Consider the following 17,067-nt stretch of genomic DNA (forward strand, 5'->3'; position numbering starts at 1 on the left):
TGTTGCCACATAAATTACGTTACACATTAGCCTTGTTGTTGATATCTGATTATTATGTGTCTTTTTCACCAGCAGCAAGAAAGCAAGTGTCTTCTTCTTTGCTGTCGTCGTCCAAGGTAGGACACACGTGCCTGCCAAATGTCCTGGCATGTTGCCTAATCAATGACCCTTATCACCGTGGCAACGCTAGAGATGCCTGTCAGGGCTTTAATTAAAGTTCAAACTGTCAGTGCGAACGTAAATTGAATTTTAATGTGCGCTACGTATCGTATACGTAATCTCAACAACGTATACGCAGTGCAAGCAATAACACTCACACACAGAGAATGCGGTTGCTTGGGCGCAGTTGTCTTTAATTTAATCAATACACAAACAACAAACAAACAACTTAGCCCACATTTGTGAGCACACTCGATAAAGTCTTTCCCCTTCCCCCGCGTCGCGTCGCTTCATCCTGCCAAAGGACGACGACGCAGTGGCCCCAATTTCTCGGCTTCTCTGTGGCCTACTTTGCGGCGCTCAATCAAAAGCTGTAAAATTGGCAGCTGAATTTTAATCGAAAGACAAATGAAACTCTTCATGTATATAGCGTATATCCCCTTGAAGTATATGAAAATGCATGCTTTTCAATTTATACCCTAACAAAGTGTGATATTCTGCCTTTTGTATTGAAGTTGCTGTATAGTCTTAAAAGACATCTTATAATAAATAAAGTTCAAAATTATGCTTATTTAATTTAATCAAAGTTTGTTTTAATAAGAAATAGCTTTGGCTAATATAAGTTCTTAAAAACATTTTGTCGTCCTTAAATAAATAAAAGTTCGAATTATTAAAGCATATATTAAAATGTTTATAAATCAATCAAATTTTTGCTGAAGTTTTCTGGGCAACTGAAATTACTTTTTTCCAAATTTAGTTCTTTGAAATTTATATTCCATTTCCATGTCCTTGTACTTCTAACAAAAATGAATAAAAACAATGTTATATAGTATCAAAACGTAATGAATAGCTTCGTAAAAGTTGTGAAATCTTTCACAAGGCTATCAATATTTCATCTATGCATTTTATTCTCTTCTATTGTGTGATTGGCATCCAAAGCCACTTGAAGTTGCCGCTTTTCCCATCATGTATAGTACTATGGCAGTGCGTGTTTATTGTACAAATACTCATACAATTTTTCATATTTATTGGCACTTGATACTCTGCATGTTCGACTGTCTGCCGACTGCTGTATTGTTGGACTCTGCTTGTCATGAGCTCTCTGTGGACGTATTGTCAATGTGCTAGAATTTTTATTTATTCATAAAACGCGTTCATCTTGCATTTTGCATGTCGTATGTTTGTTGGCTTTTAACTCTTTCCCCACCAATATAAAAAAACTAGTCTGGCAATTTATTTAGTTTTTATGCAAATCAAATCACACATGGAATAAAACAAGCATTTTTATATTTTCGCTATATTTTTCAGGATTCAAATTCACGATTGCGATCAGGATTTTAAGAGTTTTCAATTTAAATTCTGTTTGGCAAACAAATTTGTTAGCCATAACATAAGTGCGTGTCGTCTGCTGCGTCGGCAACAGCATTTTTTTTACTGGTTTTTAATTAAATGATTGCATTTTTGTGACAGGCGAAAAAAAAAGGATTTAAATTTATTTGAAAAAAACAGAGAATGAAGACTAATTTGATTTTAAAGTCTACTATTATTAAAATTAGTTGCTCACTCAATTTAAATAATCGTATTTTATGTGCAATAACGAAAGTCTATAAAATCTAAAAAGTCTTCTTCAATTTTCAACTTTTTTTTTTTATAATTATTTTTGACTATTTTCCCCAAGTTTGTTGACAGACATTTCTCATACAACTTCAACGCCTGAAAACATGTGCCATCTCTTTTGATTTTTCATTTCTCTCCAAGTTGTTACGACAAACTTCAAATTAGCTGCAAACTAAAAACAACAATTCAAAAGCCAAAAACTCCATACATTTGGCACACACATGCTACACACAATAAGTACATACAAACAATCATATGAAAAGCAATTTCTATAACCGACAAAATTGCAGCCACATTTCAACTTCGGCCATAGAACTTCACTTCACTTATCATTCGGTCCGTTTGCTAGAAGAAAATTGTGTTCGATATGCGATGGCAGAAGCAACATCGTGCAGTTGACCAGAAGAACTATTTGTAATATTCTTGTGGTTCTGGCCAACGAAAAATTCTATGAATATGCAAAGTGAAACTAAATGGCGTGTAACAAGCATACGAGACGAAGGCAAGCAAAGTGCAAAGAGAAAAAGTAAAAGAATAGAAACTAAACGAAACGAAAACATATTAAAGACTGGCGCCAAGTTGATCAAATTGATGCTTGGCATTTTTGGGCCAGCAGCCAAAGTCATGGCAAATATACGAATATACTCGTAACTTATAAAGTTGCTAAAAACCGAATGAAAAATAAAAGAAAAAATAAATTGAAATCGCATATAAGTCAGACTGAGGATTGAAGTTGCGTTGCAAGAACTGCTTTTGCCTTTTGTGGCCCGAGACGAGGCGCAGGGCAAAAACAAATAGAAAGAGTAGACAAGGATGCCAAGGAGAAGGAGATAGAGAGAGAGAGGGAGAGAGGCAGAGATGAGGCCACGTAAGCAGAGCGCAACGGACACGTAACATGGATGGTTTCCACAATTGCTTCGGTTTGTTATATGACAACAATAACAACAATTGCACTCCTGTGGGCCTGTCACGGCACAGTTCAATTTCGCCACAAAACGGGCACAGCCCGAAATTGATAGGAAAGTCGAATTGGTGTGTAGGTCATGTGAGTAGACGGAGATGTACCCTAGCTTTGAAATCTCATTCTTCAAATTGCCAAATATTACATTTAAAATTAATGAGAATTTGTCTTTGATTATTAAATACGGTTGCACAACAATATTTTTATATTTTAGACCTTGTTTTTTGGCATAGAAATGAAAACTTTTTAAATTTCTGCCTTATTATCATAGGGTGAATATTAGAAATTAATGTTTATATTAGGTCTTTCAATAATTTTTTAAATATCGTTAGTTATGATGTATTTTTTTTTTAAATGTAAAACACTTAATAAAAGTGTAATTACAATTTCGATTTAATTATTAAAAATTTCAGCAGAACAATATTAACTTTTTTCTAATTGTCAAAACTGTTTCTGTTTTAAAACATTTTAAAATTAAATCTAATTATTTTATAGACATTTATATTTGCATATACATTGGCAGAGATAATTAAATAGAATATCTGAGTAATAATGAAAAATGTTTGGCAAATATAAAATATTATTATATTTTACAATGTCATACTTTCTCTACAAAATGTTGTGTTCAATTTGTCAATTTAAGCTCAAAGCTTTTTATATTAAAATCATGTTTACTTTAAAGTGATAAATTGACATTTACTGTCGTTATTTATATACTTTGATAATCATTTAATGCGAAATACTGAATGTTTTCAAATTAAATCAATTATTCAACCTTTTAATACTTTCTTAATCTTCAAAATTAAATCATTTTATCAGCGGTAATCCAAGGTGATTGAATGTATAGTAATAAATATTCGTGCGGCCGAAATCGAAATACATAACTTTACGTTTAACTTTACAAGCGCTTGTATGTGGGCCAAGAAGGCAATTTGTTGTCAGTCTCTCCCCTTCTCCAATCGCTCTCCCCCTCTCTCTCCCTAGCCCTCTCTCTCTCTCACTCTCTCTCTCTTTGAGTGTCATGACAGCTGGCACAGTATGTAATTGGTGACAGCGGCTGCATTAAGATGTCCAGCGAGTGTCTGATGTGTTAGTCGTTGACAGGAAACAACTCCGAATCAGAAATCCAAACCGAATCGCATTCCGAATTGAGGCAGCGACAAGGGCCAAAGGCAAAGGCAAAGGCAGCGTTTGACATTTAGTGTGCATGCAAATTTCATGCATCCGTTTCCGGCAAAACTGCGAGTCACATAGCAGAAGGCGACTTTTTGACAGACTTTTTGAGCTGGCCAAGTCCAAATGAAATATGCACCTAATTAGTGCGCGACCCTGTGCCATTTCCCACTCACTCACAGAAAACACGAAGAACGCAGAAGCAAAAGCAGAAGCAGATTTTTAATTATTTATGAAAACATGCAATGGTCAAATGGCCAAAGAATGACGTAGTGTAAGGGTGAGGGATGTAAAGTGTAAAATGGCAAAAGGCGAAGCAGCATTTTTCATTAGTGCGGGCGTTGTCGAGTGGCCAAAAGCCCCGATGTTTTACAATATAATTGCGAGCGAACGAGCGAGGCGAGCAACGGCCAACAAAACTCTCTGACCTGACCGCTGACGCTGCCGCTGCGGCCTTGAGCTCGTATGTAATTTGTTTTAGCCGAGTTTCTGCTCAGCAGCCCACCTTCCCCCTCTTCCCCGCCAACCTTAACCGACAACCCTCCATCAAACAATTTTCAACATGCAAGGCAAAGAGCAGAGCATATAGAGCGAACCCAACATACATATATGTTTATGTATGTGCATATATCATATAAGGACACGATATATTAAACTCACACACGCAACAACCAAAAAAAGAGAAGCCAAAAAAAAGGGGATGAGAGAGGGAAAGATATAAAACCATTTAAAAAACGAAAGCCAATAAAACATTGCCTACAAAAGTTGGCTGGATAGTCAGCCGGATAGTGGAAGCACTTGCCTAGTGAGAAGTCAGTGAAAGTATTACGAATTGAAGGGCAGAACATGTTGGTAATAAATATGGATACACAGTTCATATATGTAGGTTCATGTTCTTGTATGTACTCCAGGGCAAATGATGACTGCTGTGCTACGAGACTGTTATAAGCGACCAATTAATTTGGGAGATGGGGAAGAGGGCTTCATATAAGTTTTATAAATAACTATGGCTTATATTTAAACCCTGCAAGAATAATTTATGGACAGAATAAACTTTGAAATTGTAGTAGAGTAAATATAAACAAAAATAAGTTTGCAACGAAATTCATTGGAGCTCGATTGTGAGATACCCTCTAACCATTTTGAATAAAAGCTCAAAAGTGCGGTATTATTTTTAATATGTACCGAATTAGTATACCGCAATAAATGAAAATTATTTGAAAAATGATATACTTGGTATATTTTTAGGAACCATAAAGACTATAGTTATTATTGTATGTAATAAAAACCCTAGCGACTCTCTAGACAGACGGAGAGATTATTTAAAGTATTATTGACGTAACATTAAAATTATGTAAATAATTTTCGAAGAAAATTCAAATATAATAGAATATACTTTTAAAGTATTATTCATAGTCATAGTACACTATTAACATACATTTAACATTTCAATTGATCCGATTTTATTTTGTTTTCAAATTCAGTTTGCACAATTGTCTAACATTGCATGGTACTCTTTACCCAACTCGAATTCTTTACCCAACTCAAATATTTGACAATTTATTATTTTAACACAATATTATTCAAATTCACAAATCAATATTTACAATATTTAAACAAGAGAAACATGAATATTTGTAAGTTCATAAATACATACTCGACTAACAAGATTGTGTACAAGTTCTCGCTGTCCAGTTGTCATTATGACCCAGAAACCAAACACATTTGAAATGATAAGTGCCGCTACAATTCTCTATTACAATATGTATTTGTGTTGGGCACACACACACACACACACCCACAAACATAGTCTAAAAACTAAAAGCCAATAAAAAACACGAGTTCTCTGCAAAACGAGGGAAAACATTAAAAATAGAAGAGGCACACTGAATTGTTTGAAACATACGGGAAATGTGGGGAAATCACGGATGGTTGAATGGACAAAGGGTTGAGGGGATTGCCTGCCTTCTCCATTTTTTTGGTGGGGGGTTTGGCTGCTTTTAGCCACTCGTAACTGTTTTACCTATTTTTATTGTTGTCGCCAATGCTGTGCTGGTTGTTGCTATTGTATTTTCCACACATACACACATTTAGCCTTCAACTCTCTGGCTGTTGCTCGGTTTTTATTGATTTTTTTTGGGTTGGTTTGTGTTTGTAGTTTGTGTTAGACAAATGCTTTAGGTACAAGGTTTTTTAATATTTAAAATGAAGCCACCCGTTCACAACAGTTACACAAACACAATTTCGGAAATGACCCAAAAATGCTTAAATCGAAATCTCAATAAAAGGGCATTTGGCGTGAACTGTCAATCAGACAGACAACCAAAAAGCAGTCAGTCAGTCAGCCAGCCATTTAGTCAGACAGTTGGTCGATTCTCCGGGTCGTTGTTCGCTCTTATGTGTTTATCTGTTTTACTCTTGATGTTCGTGTTGTTGTTTTTAGTCATCAACCATTTTCTATGCCAAGTGCCACGTACTCTCTGCCCCCGTCTGAGTGGCTGCCTCTTCTCTTCTCCTCTCCTCTCCTCTTTTATCCATTTGCCCTATTCGCTTCTATGCGAAATTGTGTTAAAAATCGCATTCCTTCTCGAGTTTTTTTTTCTCTCTCTCTCTTTCTTTCTGTGTATGCAACGGAAATTGAAAATAGCGCCACGTTGTTCGTGTGGCACTTTCCATTTTTATAGTACTTGTTGTTGTTGTTGCTGCGGCTGCTGCTGCTTCTGATGTTGCACAAAATGCTCATATGGCATGAAAATTTAATTGGAGTAAAATGCTGCTGCACAACTCTCAAAAACTAGTTAGCGTCGCAAAAGAAATCAAAATAAAACTAAAATGGAACCAAAACAAGAACTACAAATAAAACTAAAACTGGCACATAGCATAAATCAACGAGAGTTTGTCGTGAGATTGAAATGTGCATTTCGTATTAGCCTTAAATATGCATATAACCGGATGCTATGTGTACGTAACATAAAAGCACATACTCTATGCTACATAGTACATATAGTACATATATGCTGCATATCAAGTGGCTTATAAATAAAGAATCCCATCACAAAAATGCTAAACTTATTTTTTGGGGGTAGGTAAATTCATTCTAAGTTCCAACTAATATATGAAATATACAAATAAGCTTATTTAATATATAAACTTGCGCCAAATTAATATATAATACCAATATTTATTGAAATGCAAGGATACTTAATTTCTTAATTATTAACTTTGTTAGAGAATTAAATTGAAAATGTTCCATTTTTATAGATTATCTTCTTATCATATGATAGTCATAATATTTGTATACTTTTGCGTAATCCTAATAATCATAAATATGAAATATTTTGCATGGAGGCTCATTGCATCAAGGAATTGTATTCGATATGTCAATAAAATAATATAAATTAATTGGATTTTTATCTATTTTTTCATTTTTTCGTAATAAATTTTAACTTTGGTATAGCTAAATTAATTAAAATTTATATAAGTGCATTTAATTGATATATAAAATAAATATTCATTAAATTTCAGGAATATAAAATATTTGAATTATCAGGAATTTAATTGCAAATTTTGTCATATTATATTTTGTTTTTCGTTTTCTAACATTGTCAAAATTTTTGAATACTTTTGAAATATCATATAATTATAACTTTAAAATATATTTTTAAATTTTTTAATACATTTTATTCAAACTCTAACTAAGCTTGATGTAGATAACCTAAAGGTTATATAAGTTTTTTCCTTATTTATGTGAAGGCGCTTCCAATTAATGTATAACTATTAATTCGAATTTAAAAATTTTCGTTTTTTTAACATATATAATATTGCATTACAATCATAGATCTTAACTATTTTTTCATTTCATCCACAAAATACCCAATATGAATTGTATATTAATTTGCATGTTAATAAATTTCAAACTCACTTCAATGCAGTTAAATTAATAATAATAATCAAGCTAAGGAAACTGACTAGACTAAATTCTTCTATGGTCTCAGTTTCATAATTATGTGCACTCCAAAGATTATTTGGTTGATTTGACACTTCCTTTAAGACGTCGTCACAATGCTATCAAAGCCCATGCAGTGTTAATTAATATTTGATGTAAGGAAAGTACATAAGTACATACATATACATACATATGTACATATGTATGACTACTATATAGAATTTGCTCGATGTGCATATTTTATGTTAGCTAAGTAAGTTTGTCATATGCCCTAAAAGCAAACATCAAACAAGTTTCGCCCACATTGCGTATGAGTTATGCATTATGTTCTTTAGTTTCCTGTTATGCTCTGTTTAGCTCTCTGCTCGGCTTTGTGCTTGTTTGTGCAACGCATTACGACAAATATTTGCGCATTGGACAACATATTCCTGCTGCTCGTTGTTGTTGTAGTCGCTGTCGCTGTAGTCAGTGTTGTCTGTGCTTCAGCTGTGTTTGTTGCTTCTGGTTTTTGGGTTTTTCTTGCCTAGTCGCCAAACGAGGTCAGTCCAAAATCTAAGCCCTTGGCTATCCAAACAGCTGATGTCAGCACAACATATACATATATACCAGTATTCCGTAGGTGTTTGCGTGCCACACAAGTAAGGGAGGTGGCTACAATTCCATCCAACGTGTTCTTTTTTTTTTGTTCGTACTTTGATAAATCAGTCGGTAAAGCCGCAGGGCCAAGGCAGCCATACAAGTGCCCCACCAAAAAAATAGGGGAGCGAGGGCGGGCGTTGGCAAAACACTTTTGGCTATGATTTACCAGCAATGCAACCCGCAGGCACACACAACTTTTGCTTACTGAGTTCACTTCGGGCATAAATTAAGTGTTTATTTAGATAGCACGAGAAGCACAGAAAGTCACAGCGAGAGTTTTATATATAGTAGATGCTTGCAGAATTTTAGTTATTGTTATATTTTATGCATGCCAAAAGGGTTCAGCCAGTTATGGAACTACTGCAAGGCCGTGCCACAGATGCTGCAAATGGTTCATATAAAGTTATTTTTATTCAAATGCCAGCCAAGTGCCGATTGAGTGCCTTAGAGTCCACACTAAATGGATAGAGAAAGAGAAAGAGAGAGCAGTCGTAACTCAATTTGAGTCATCGATTGATAAATTGCTAATATATCCATCTTGTTTCTTTTGCAGCTTGCAAAGTCTCAAGGTAATTGAAATGCCTCGACTCAGTTACAAATGTATATGAAAAACTCTACTCGGGTTTCAGTTATACAATTTGCTACTCTAATTCAATTTTAAATTTATATGAGATGAAAAGTAAATATGAAATATTAAACAAGTTTTCAATGAAATGCACATCCAAAAATACATTGCAAACATTTTGTAAATTGATTTTATTTATTTACTCTTCAATTAATGGTGAAATTTCGCAAATTTCTGCTTCAAGAAGCGAGCTAATTAAATTACCTCATTTTAGTAAAATAATATCGCACATCATTTTCATAAAGCTTTCCTGATTTAATTAAACAAATAATGCACATTAAATATGTGCAAAATAATTAATTGAGATGCAAATAGAGATGAAAGTCAAAAGGGCATTTAAAGCGCTCACATTTTACATTAAAGCAATCGCAATCTCATAAATCTGTCACAGAGTTGCAGAAAGCAATCTTTCAATCTCTTAATACAAGTACTTCGTGCTACAAACAAAAATCTATTGTAAGCATCTTTACCGTTTTTTATGGCAGCTTAGTCAAAGCAAAGAGAAGCAAACTGTGTCATGCAACCAGATAAAAAAAAATAAAACGACAAATATTGAATGGAAGAGAAACAAAATAATAGTAGAGCAGATGATGCTCAGTTCGTTGTCCTACAAACATGACCCGTGTGACCAGCGACTCAATAAGGTTGCAGCAACCGGCTTAAGTTCCATCCGAAGGTAAGACGTGTGAGTGTGAGTGCTGGCAGTGTTTGGCAGCGACTTGGCTAAAAAGATAAACTTTTCAAATGCGCAGAGTTCTGCAATTGGCTGCTCACTGCGCCAATCTCACGTAACTACGCGAAAGAAAACTCGCATTTCTCTGGCCACAAGCTTTATTTGAGATTTTCCCTTTCTTTTGCACTTTATGTACGCTTCACTTACTTTAACTTTCCTTTGGCAGCTGATGCGTTGAAGCCGCTATTGAGGATGATGGTGATTTCTCTCTCTTTCCTTTTTTTATTTGATTTTTTTTGTAATATTTGTCGATGTTTAAATTTGTTGTTTGCTTTTAGGTTTCTGTTTGTGACATTTTGTCAGTGCGAACGCACAGGAAAAAAGGAGGCGACCTTGAATGGGCGCACACAAAAACACACACTCACTCACTCACGAGAGAGAGAGACGAGACGAGACGGGCAGACGAATAGACAGACAGACCGACAGACTGTGGCTGGCAGTTCCAGGGCAACAGTTCTATGGCGCCGCTGCAGCTGCCTGAATACGGTTTTGTAACATTTTAAAGCAGCAACTCAATACATCGTATATCCTTGAAAGCTACGTAGCAGATAGCGTGCAATCAATAAAAACACACGCTCACACAAACACACACACACAACACGTACGCACGAATAGTGACAGCAGCGTTGTGGTCACACGTTGCGTATACGTAACGCACACAACATTTATATTCTTTGTATGAGAGAATTTATATTTGATTTTGACCCAGCTGATTTGGGCATCGAACACACACAAACACAAAGCACACAGAAATTGATGTTTTGGGCTTTATTTTTCCTATTTTTTTGTTGTACTCCGTTTCGCGAAAAGATTTTTTGTGCGCGAGAGCTTCTGCACGTTACGCGTCCTTGTTCCAACTACTGGCGTTCAACGCAACGCAACGGCCACAACTCGATTCGCTGACGGGTCCTGGACGCCCCCGAAAGTAGCAGCAGCAGCAGCAGCGACTACGAAAGCGATTACAAAAGCTCTTATGCTCTCTTGTTCACACTCTCTCTCGTTGCTTTCCATTCAGCGTGCAGTGGAAAACTTTGCACTCACTGTGCTTGCTGTTGGCCCAGGCTCTCACAGTCTCTCTGTTGTTGTTGCTGGTGCTCTCCGCTTGCTTTTGTGGCCTGTCTCTTTGTTGTTGTTCTGCTGCCAAGCTGTTCTCTCACGCTCTCACTCCCTTGCGCTCTCGCTCTCTTCGTTTTTGTTTTGTTTTGCTGCTTCGCTGGCAAGGTTAACAACAAACGAAGCTGCATGGCGCCAATATCCCAAAACATCTGATTGCTGTCAAATTTGTGCGGAACATGCGCAATTCGATTGACTGTGTTTAGTAGGTTGCCAGCGTGTGGAGTCGTCAGTTAGACAGTTGGAATGCGATGAGTTAACTTAGTATGGAAACACATAACTCCCATTTAGAGATGCAGTAAAAGTGAAGTTAGCAGAGCAGAACATATGGAAGAAGCCTTGATTTATGATTAGCCAAAGTGATTAAGACAACTCCGATAGTTGTCTAAAGTAGAAAGCATAAATTTAATGATAGAATGACAACGTAACGTATACGTAATGTATTCTAGTTTGCAGATGCACTATTTCTTTTCTTATTAGCAGATTAAAACATGAAATTATATCACAGCGGCTTAGCGCAAATCTTCTCACCTTAATGTGTGTTGTTTTTTTCGGGGTAACCCGATATTGTGGCTGGTTTTCGGTAACCGTAATTGCTGCACCTGCAAACCGCAGGTTAACAGCTGCCAACCACATGGCCAGAGATTCCGTTCTGTCAGTCTAAACTAATATTTAAAAGCCACAGCATTTCGAAGTAGCAACCAAGCGCCAATTACGCGTGCACCACCCCGAAAAGTATGCAACAAAAACTCGACGCGCTAACAGCAGCAGCAGCAACGAAAATAATGGAAATACCACACAAAAAATAAAATTGTGAAGAGCAAGAGAACAGACACAATATACTCGCAACTGAAGCTGCAGCTGGAGCTGCATTTGCAGCTGGCCAGGAGAGTTAGCTAAACCTTGTTACCAACAAATTTTGTGCATATTTCACAAAAGTTGCGGCATTTGCAACGAACGCTGTCATCGTCGTCGTTGTCGTTTGTTCGTTTTGTGTGTGCAGTATTTTTTTTTTTGGGGATTTACTTTTTCATTTTTTCCAGCAGTCCGGCGCGTGAAAATCCGAGAGGTGACACTTGTCCAAATTATCTTGCGGGATAAACCAGCGCACTTAACGTGTTATCAGTGCAAACGATGCCAGCGTGGCGCGGCGTGCACACACAGAGAGAGAAAGAGAGGAAGAGAGAGCGAGAAAGCAAGCACAACTCCAAACATGAGGCGCATTGTAATCAAACGCAGGCAGCTGCAACACTCGAGCCAAACAATCACACACGAACACAAGCTCAGGCGCAAGCTGAAGCTGAAGCCCAAACCTAACTGACATGCAGTTGACTCCAAAAGAGTCGTCGCAGTTGGGATACAGGATGCAGGCTGCAGGATACAGGCCACCAAGCACTACCACAACGACGTCGTCGACGATGAGGCATGCAACGGACGCTTGAGAGTGTGACCAAACCCACATCTGGATGTGAGTGTGAGCTCTGACTGTGAGTGCGACTTTGAGTGTGAGTGTGAGTGTGAGTGTGAGTGCAAGTGTGTGTCCACAGTGGACAGCTGCCGCATAATACAAAACATATACTCAGCTGAGGCTGCAGTCAAGTTGAAAATGTTTAACACGAAAAGGAGTTATCACACTGACAGGATGAGGCCAGCACGCGAACGCGAACGCGGACACGGATGAAGACCAGGACAAAGACGAGAACGGTGATGGTGACGCTGACGAGAATGAAGTTGCGCATGCAGACGAGCCGGAGTTTGTGGATAAACCCGAGCAGCCGCGACGTGCCATCCACACGAAATTATGACAAACTTCTGATGAAGAAAAATGCCGCAACCAAGAAAAAACGCAACAACAAAAATCACACTACTAAAACAGGTTTCTATGCGGAGACTAAAAACTGAATGTGAACATCCATAAACCAAACCAAATAAAAGCCATTAAAGTCGAAAGAATCTCTCTTAAATTTTTATAGTCATACTTTGTTATAGTTAGGAAAATAATATAATGAATGGAAAGATATAAAATTATTACAAACTATTACAATATAAATTATTTATATGAAATCAAAAATAAATATTAGATTATATAAAATTTTATTTACTGTCAATTGAACTTATATTTGTAAGTGGATTATTTTTATTGCGTATTGTATTTATATTTTTAAGCTGATGTTAAAAAAACACAAAATATGTGTACAGTTTCTTAACGCTTTAAATATGTGCGAACTAAAAATTGCAGCTTTAGTTTACAGAAATACTTAAAAATTGACAATGTTTGGTAATTGAATTTCTTAGGTAAAAAATAATTAAAGATCTTCATTTCACATAAATAACAAAATCATCATCAGTCGACCAGGAGTTTGACAATCGGTGGAATGAAAATTAAAGCGCTTTTATAAGTTACAGCAAAAATTAAAATATGAAAAACAAATGCAGTTGATAACCGCAGGCCATGCGACATCAGTTGGGGAACATCAGGAGGACGACAGCAAGCGCATCTCTTATGAGAACAAAAAACTATGCCTATCAACAAGAAGGGCAGTGAGCAGAGTAGTCGTTGACTGTCAGAATTAAACCACGCCCGCCGTCTGCAAATGAAAGCGGATAAAATTGAAGTAGCTGCAGTTGTTGGCCGGCCAATGAAATTGGCCCCCAGCAACAGCATAAACCAAAAAAACACTTATACAAATGTTTTTTTATACCCGCTACTCATAGGGTAGAAGGTCGTGTTCGTCTGTCCCAATGAAGAGCTATATTTCAGAGACTACAAGAGTTAGAGCTCCCGTTTTGTTAAATTTCGACAGAACATGTTATGTTTGCACGCAGATCAAGTTTGTTTTAAATTTTTACCAATTCTGCCGCCGAAAATCACAAAAAATCACATAACAAGTGTAGTTTTAAAACTAGATTTTTGGTAAATACAATAATAACTACAGCATTTAAGATTCCTGAAAATTTGGTTGCAATCAGATAAAAATTGTAGAAGTTATTTCAGAAATACTTTTGTATGGCAAATAACGCGTACTACAATCGGCTCTTAGATGCTTTGGCTGACAATCTGGTATATTTTGCACTCTATGGTATATTTCGCATTTAGTACTTTTCTACTATACAAAACTTAGCCTGTGGCATATTAATTCGTATATTATAAAATTAATACTGCAGATTAGAAACGGGTAGCGGGTATCTCACAGTCGAGCACACTCAACTGTAACTTTCTTCTTTTTTTTTAATTTTTATTTCACAATTTGTTCGAGGAAGCGGTGTAGAAGGGGAATGCGAAATGGGTCCACTTCATAATGTCCGTCGATTAGCACAAAAACTTTCAAGTTGAGGCGGCTTTTGCGGTAGCTTTGGGCCACCGCTAAATGACTTTAAAATGTAACCACAAAACATACATATAAAAGCGACAAATTCCAGCGCATTTCCCCGGTATCTTGGCTTGCATATGTATGTGTGTGTGTTGGACCAATTATGACAGAGTCAGCGCCAACTAATTACACGTGAGCCTGGGATACTCTCGCACCAACGAAAATTCTTGTTTGCTTGATGACGACGGCGTTGCTTTGATGGCCACACATAAAAACCCACCGCAAGCAGCACTCGAGCCAAGCAACAGCAACAATCGGCGGGTGTTGTGTGGAGTGAGAGCATAGCACATAGGCAACTTAACCCGTTAACGCGTTAAAGAGCAAACGAGTGGTTAAAAGCTATGCCAGCACGCAGGACGAAGGACGCGTGGCCACAGAGGCAACCGGTTGACTGGCTGCTGCCTGACTGCTTTGCTTGCTTGGCTGCTTGGTTGATGCTTCATGAAACCTGGCCACCATGCTCGATGGCGGTCGGTGCAAAGAGATTGGAGGACGGTGAACGGTGAATGGTGAACGGAGGATGGCCGCCAAGTCAAAGACTTTTCGAGTGGACTGCAGCGCACTGCAGAGGTTAAACACTAACCTGATGAAGGCAAGCGCCGCAACAAAAACAAAACCACAATGCTCAAGCTGAACATTATCGAATACTAAATACTCTTACTGCTAAGTAATCAAGAAAGAATATTTGTGATATGTCAAATGAGTAATATTTACCCATTAAATGTTCTAAATAGTAAATTTAAAGAATATGTCATTCATATAAGCAAATATAAGTGGATTTATTATTTTTAATAAACAGTACTAAAAATCAACTGAGCAACATTTGAATATATCTTGAAATATATCAAAGGTTGCAAGAAATCTATATTAAATATCGGAATATACATATATACAAATATACATATACATATTAATTATTCGAAAAAGTAATTTTAATATTATTAAAAATATTCAAATAAATAAATCAAATCAAATCTTCATAAATATTATAAATATGATTTAAACTTATATTTTTATGTGCCATACCTAAAGATAAACAGCCGTATTATAAATTAAAATTATGAAAAGTAGTAAAACAACTAATTTTTTTAGATAGTTTGTCATCTAAACATTATTTTTAATAAAATATGTATATAATAAATTTTTCAAACCAAAAATATATTTTAATACTACAATTTTGGTCTTATGGACCATTTCATTCTTCTGTCGATATTTAATTTTCTAAATTTCTTCTAATTTTCTAAAATATTAATTCTAAGTCCACAAACCTTGTGTAGTAATCAAGCAGCCTTGCTGGGAGAAAGATCATTGAAATGCTTCTGTTTATGTAAATATGTTTTGGAGCAGCTCTGTTTGTCGCTGCCTTTTGTGTTTTGCTTGTGTTGTGTTGTGTTGTGCTTTCTGTTCTGTGTTCTGTGTAGTGTTCGTTTAGTCACTACGCTAGGCGTGTTGGGAACCTACGAAAATGAAGACATTTTTCAACCTGAACTTTGCCTTGTTTACCTCATGTCCTGTTCCATGTTCAGACACAGCAAACCGAGCAAGCAACTAGCTTCCACATTTGTTGAGTGAATTTTGGGCAACTTTTGAGTATCACATTTACCACTTTAAGGATACATTGAGCGACATGCACGTGCTGGAAAATGCGGCATCAAGCGTGAAATATGAAAATATTATGACTTTTGGTGCATTAAAAATGTTTTTCGGGAATGTTGTTTTTTTTTGTAATTTCTTTTTTTTCTCGTTATTTTCTCTTTGCAATGCGACACTAAAAATTATGTTGCTCGACTCCTGATGTTGTTGATGACTGTCGCCTGCTGTGGCTTCTGCAATGGCATTTCGCTCTCCTTTTAGCCACGCTTGCTCTGGCATTTTGCAGTTGCGAGTTGCGAGTTGCCAGTTACCAGTTAATGTCGCTACGCTGACAGCCGCATGTCGCGGCACCAACACCAACAGCAGCAACAGCAGCAGCATCAGTAGCAAACAACAAATGCAACAACAATGTCATCACTTTGACGTTGATGAATAACATCAACAGTTTTTGGCCAAGGCAATGGCAACCACTGGCAAAAGGATTTTGGCAATAGTCAGTCCTCTTTTCCCTCCTTCCCTTCTTTTCGGGCACAACACTCGAAAGTTTGATTTGGTCGACTTTATAACTTGTTGGAGGCATCATAAAATGTAGTTGAAAGTCAGAACTACTTCTGTGTAGTTAAATTTGATAATTGAGAGAACAACATTTCAGACTAAAGAGACAACAGTTTGCGTAAAGATCTTTTTAAAATGCCAAACAAAACAAGGAAGATCGTTTTATTTGAGAGTACTTCACTACAAGATGTGCTATCGAAAAAGATCGAGAATACATATTTTATTTCCATCTTTTTAATAAGCATAGAATGTTAACAACAATCCATTTTATATAATTTTATACGCTGTACTCGGAAAATAAGATACAAAATTTGTGCTATGATATGCCAAATGATATTTAGACTTTATAGTAAAATGTGTATAAATGGAGATTTTAAAATGTAAATTTGGAAATGTTACGTTTTAATTTCCTTACATTTATTCATTCATAAATTTATGTTGTTTAAGTAGCAAATGCTACTAAGCCTATCGCCTTTTTGCTCTACACTATCTTTTAATTTTTTGCTAATAAATTGTTTCAATTATCAAAAAAATTAAAAATATATATAATCTTAACCTTTATCCTAGTAAGATTAACTGAAC

The 17,067-nt window shown here is 36.3% G+C and overlaps 1 protein-coding gene across 1 annotated transcript in view; it reads right to left on the reverse strand.

Moving 5' to 3' along the window:
- Positions 1-10,810, reverse strand: part of LOC133844321 (uncharacterized) — a 76,778-nt gene extending 65,968 nt beyond the window's left edge. Inside the window, exon 1 of the mRNA XM_062278250.1 lies at positions 10,001-10,810. The gene's annotated coding sequence lies outside the window, so the exon portion shown is untranslated. The remainder of the gene's footprint in view (positions 1-10,000) is intronic.
- Positions 10,811-17,067: the final 6,257 nt, after the last annotated feature.

The sequence above is a fragment of the Drosophila sulfurigaster genome, chromosome 3, assembly GCF_023558435.1.
Source record: "Drosophila sulfurigaster albostrigata strain 15112-1811.04 chromosome 3, ASM2355843v2, whole genome shotgun sequence".
Lineage (NCBI taxonomy): Eukaryota > Metazoa > Arthropoda > Insecta > Diptera > Drosophilidae > Drosophila > Drosophila sulfurigaster.